The sequence below is a fragment of the Lathyrus oleraceus genome, chromosome 3, assembly GCF_024323335.1.
Source record: "Lathyrus oleraceus cultivar Zhongwan6 chromosome 3, CAAS_Psat_ZW6_1.0, whole genome shotgun sequence".
Lineage (NCBI taxonomy): Eukaryota > Viridiplantae > Streptophyta > Magnoliopsida > Fabales > Fabaceae > Lathyrus > Lathyrus oleraceus.
The window spans coordinates 137,478,979-137,484,305 of record NC_066581.1 but is presented as its reverse complement, the minus strand read 5'-3'; the positions used below and the strand labels follow the sequence as shown (position 1 = coordinate 137,484,305).

Sequence of the window (5,327 nt, the reverse complement as noted above, 5' to 3'; positions counted from 1 at the left end):
AGTTTTTAACATGAAGAGGAAAAGAGATTTTAAAACTATTTTCGGACGCGTTTATAAGTTTAGAGTCTAGTTCGTGAGAACCTCTTTTGGTTAAGAAATCCAGGTTATAATACTTTTCAACTTAGTCAAGATACTATATTTCTTAAAAATAGGTTTACTACTCTAACGCAATGCGCGCCTTTTTATAAGTGACAATAAGAGGGTTTGATTAGGGAGTACAACTCGGTTCTGAATACGCGAAAGCGACAATTCCTGTCAAATTAGTTCTTTTCAAAGTAGGAAACGTTGCCCATAAGTAGTTCTATTAGCAAGTACTTGGATTACAAATTGATTACGTGAATTACATTCGACCCTGTCTTTATTAATTATATTCTATTTCAATACTTTACTTTTTATTGCACACTACAAAAACACTTATTTTGATTGCCTTTGATAAACACCATAACAACAGATAACGATAGCTTGACAATTGGTCTCTGTGGATACGATAATCTTTTATATTACTCTGACGCTTTCGTATACTTGTGAACACCGCATCAAGTTTTCCAACGCATCATGTTTTTGGCGCCGTTGTCGGGGACCAATTTCGTCAAATTTCATTTTCCTGTTGTTATATCGTTTAGACTTAGGTTATTTTCCGCCGGTCAATGCGAAGAACTCGCAGCACCGGAAGTTTAAGCTTAGTAAACCCTCTGGCGGAACCTGAACGTTACACTCGCGCACGTTTATTCTTTCATAGAATTAAGAGAGCTATGGCCGAAGATCAAACCCAAAGACCTCTTAAGGACTTCGCTCAACCATCTAATGAAGAACCTAGTTCTAGTATAGTAAACCCGATCATCCCAGCCAATAATTTTGAACTTAAACCATCCCTGTTATAACTAGTGCAACAGAGACAATTCGCGGGTCTCGCTACCGAGAACCCTAACCAGCATTTAAAAATATTTCTTCAATTAGCAGATACTTTTAAAACCAATGGAGCTTCTCCTGAGGCAATACGTTTAAGATTATTCCCTTTTTCCCTCAGAGGTAAAGCTCTATCATGGTTAGATTCCCTTCCACCCAATTCCATTACGACTTAGGATAACCTTAGAAGAGTTTTTCTTGCTAGATATTTTCCCCCGAGTAAGACCTCTGTTCTTCGAAACCATATAACTAGATTTACCCAAAACCATGGAGAATCGTTGTTCAAAGCTTGGGAGAGATATAAAGAGTTGTTACGAGCATGCCCACATCATGGCTTAGAAAATTGGTTAATCATTCAAACCTTCTATAATGGACTTCATTATAACACAAAGATGACCATCGACGCTGCCGCAGGCGGTGCTCTGATGAACAAACCTTATCCTGAAGCTAGTGCCCTCATTGAAGACATGGCTCAAAACCATCAATCATGGGGAGTCGAACGAGCGACCGTTGAGAAAAAGGAAGCCCAAGGAGGAGTGCATGAACTAAGCTCCATAGACATGATGCAGGCTAAAATGGACGCATTAGCCCTTAAGGTCGAGCATATGTGCATAAACCCGAATACTATAGCCGCAGTTTTGTCGGATTGTGAGATATGTGGAACCCAAGGACACCAATCCGCAGAAGGTAGTCTATTGAACGAAACCCACTCCGAGCAAGTGAACTACACCCAAGGGAACCCATACTCGAATACCTATAATCCTGGATGGAGGAATCACCCTAACTTCTCCTATAAAAACAATAACCCTATTCAAAATAATGCACCTCCGAGACCTAGTTATCAAGCCCCTAGATCAAATCAACCTATGCAACCTGTACCACCAAAGCCGAGCCTTGAGAAAATTATGGAAAATTTTATCACCACTCAAACCCAACAAAACAAGGAGTTCATGAACCAAAACATTCATGTTAACGAATTGATTACTCAGTTAGGAACCAAGGTTGACCAAATAGTTACTCATACCAAGATGCTTGAAACCCAGATCTCTCAGGTAGCTTTAAACCAAGCCCCTCAGACTACACCTGGAGGACAATTCCCTGGACAACCTCAACAAAATCCGAGAGGACAAGCCAATGCCATTACCCTACGAAGTGGGAACGCTTATGATGAGCCATCAAACCCAAGATTGAGTAAACCGAAACTTCTAAGAAATGTACCAAACCCCCGGACGAAGTAAAGGAACCAGAGGAATCTGAAAATCAGGAAGGTCGAGATAAAGGAGAAGAACCTAAAGATAAAATTTACGTACCGCCCCCGCCATATAAACCACCTATACCATATCCCCAAAGACTCAAACAAACCCAGATCAATAAACAGTACCAAAAATTTATTAAAGTTATAGAAAAACTTCATGTAGAAATCCCTTTCACAGAAGCCATCACCCAAATATCTTCTTATGCAAAGTTTCTCAAAGACATCCTTACCAACAAACGTAGACTTGACGATCCGAAGCCTTTTGGAATGTAATGCTATTTCCGAGGACAAATTAGCAAAAAAAGATAAAGATCCTGGAAATTTCTCCATTCCTTGCCTTTTGGGTAATCATGTCATCGATAAAGCTTTTCTAGACTTAGGAGCTAGTGTGAGCTTAATGCCTCTAGCAGTTTGTGAGAGGTTAAACTTAGGAGAATTACAACCCACTAAGATGTCACTTCAGTTAGCCGATAGATCTGTCAAATATCTGATAGGCATTTTGGAAGATGTTCCTGTTAGGATAGGTCAACTATTTATCCCTACTGATTTTATCGTCATGGACATCAAAGAAGATAATGATATACCAATTCTTCTAGGTAGACCATTCTTATCGACTGCAGGAGCCATAATAGATGTCAAGAAAGGAAAGTTGACATTTGAGGTAGGTGACGAGAAAATAGAATTTATACTTTCGAAATTTCTTATGGCACCTGTGATGGGAGACTCGTGTTATGCCTTAGATATCATTGATGAATGTGTTAGAGAATTAGAACAAAAAGAAATTATAAAAACAATCAAGTTACCATCAACCCCCATAAAGGAAGATGATGACTTTAAAGAACCTTACATCGATGATAACCTTTACGAATGTTTATCCCTTACCCCAGATCCTATGCCATGCCCTAAGAAACCAACCTTAGAACTTACGGAACTGCCTAAGAACCTGAGATATGAGTTCCTCGATGAAAAGATGAACCGTCCAGTTATAGTTAGTGCTACCTTGAGCCAAGAGGAGACGAACCAACTTTTAGACGTTTTACGAAGATATCCCTTAGCCTTAGGATATAATATCTCTGACCTGAAAGGTATAAGCCCATCCGTATGCATGCATCGGATTTCGTTAGAAGAAGATTCAAAACCCTCTAGGGAGCATCAGAGAAGAATAAACCCTATAATGAGTGATGTTGTTAAGAAGGAAGTTCTTAAGTTACTTGAGGCAGGTATAATCTATCAGATCTCGGATAGTAAGTGGGTGAGCCCTGTGCATGTAGTACCTTAAAAGGGAGGCATCACAGTTGTGCAAAACGATAAAGGCGAACATGTAGCAAAACGTTTAGAAGGAGGATGGCGGATGTGTATAGATTATAGAAAATTAAATAAAGCAACTAGGAAGGACCATTTCCCTTTACCATTCATAGACCAGATGTTGGAGCGTCTAGCCAGACACTCTTACTTCTGCTATCTAGATGGATACTCTGGATTCTTCCAAATATCTATTCACCCCGAAGATCAAGAAAAAACTACCTTTACATGCCCCTATGGAACCTTTGCCTACAGACGAATGCCTTTCGGCCTCTGTAACGCCCCAACTACTTTCCAACGCTGCATGATGTCAATCTTTGCAGATTACCTAGATGGTATCATGGAAGTGTTTATGGACGATTTCTCGGTTTGCGGATTTGATTTTCACAATTGCCTTACTAACCTTGAGAAAATCCTGGAGAGATGCGTGGAGGTGAACCTCGTGCTAAATTGGGAAAAATGTCATTTCATGGTGACCAAAGGAATAGTTTTAGGACATATAGTTTCCGAAAAAGGTATAGAGGTAGATAAAGCTAAAATAGAAGTTATAGAAAACCTAAAACCCCCAAAAACCATCAAAGAAGTCCGAAGCTTTCTTGGACACGCTGGATTCTACCGGCGTTTTATTAAGGACTTTTCCAAAATAACTAAACCGTTAACCGGACTTTTAATGAAAGATGCTGAATTCATTTTCGACGAAAAATGTAATGACGCATTTAATCTTTTAAAACAAGCATTAATCTCTGCACCCATTATGAAACCGCCCGATTGGTCGGAACCTTTTGAGATAATGTGCGATGCTAGTGATTATGCAGTTGGAGCCGTTCTAGGACAAAGGAAAGATAAAAAATTACATGCCATTTATTATGCCAGTAGAACCCTAGATGCTGCCCAACTTAACTACGCAACAACCGAAAAAGAATTACTCGCTGTAGTTTTCGCTATAGACAAATTTAGATCTTATCTAGTAGGAGCAAAAATTATTGTTTACAACTGTCATACCCCAAAAATTACCCATCATTTTTCCTAAAAAAAAAAAAAAAAAAAAAAAACGAAAAAAAAAAACGAAAAAAAAAACGAAAAAAAAAAACGAAAAAAAAAAAGAAAAAAAATTTAATTAATTAAATAATTAATTAAATAATTAAAATAAATATATAAATAAAATATAACAAATTATTTTGGACTTGGGTCTCCCTCATTCCAAGCCCATTACCCACGAAATTAGTCTATAAATACTGAAGTTTCAGTAGGGGAGTTAGACTTGGAGTTTACACTGGGAGATTCACTGGAGAAAGAAGGAAGAGAAGCAAAACACTCTGAGGTTTCCTTGGAACAAAACCTTGAGGAAAAAGAAAGAGAGAGAACAGAGAAGGACGGATAGAAACTTTGGCATAGGAACCCTGCCTACCCGGAGAATTCAGAGTAAAGAAACCCTGAAGGCAGCCCATCTGCACCGAAGCCATCGCCGTCCAATTCCCGCTGCCTAACTTATTCCGATACTACAAGTGGTCAATCCCTTCAACCTTGAATTGGCAAACAGGTTTGCGTATCTCTATTGTTTATACTTTCAATTGGCCATATCTACATATATAATGCATCATGATTAAATGTTGATATATAATTTGCTTTCGTATGGGAATTTAAATATGCCTGAATACCCTGAATGTTTGACCATGTTATTCCTGTGATAAAATGCCATAAAATTCAAAGTTCCTAACATGGGGCTGTTTTCAAATTCAAAATCCGTGGCCTTCGCTAGGCGAGGCAGAGGCGAACGAGACAGTACCTGATTCTTCTAGTCTGTTTTTTTTATGTTTTATCATAGCCATGCATTATTCATCCTATCCTATTTATTGTTGTGATA

At 38.6% G+C, this 5,327-nt stretch overlaps 1 non-coding gene across 1 annotated transcript; it reads right to left on the bottom strand.

The window, feature by feature from the left end:
- Positions 1-1,136: 1,136 nt before the first annotated feature.
- On the bottom strand, positions 1,137-1,243 carry LOC127133386 (small nucleolar RNA R71). The gene has a single exon (XR_007807365.1). It is a non-coding gene; the product is annotated as a small nucleolar RNA R71 (small nucleolar RNA).
- Between the last annotated feature and the right edge of the window lie 4,084 nt (positions 1,244-5,327).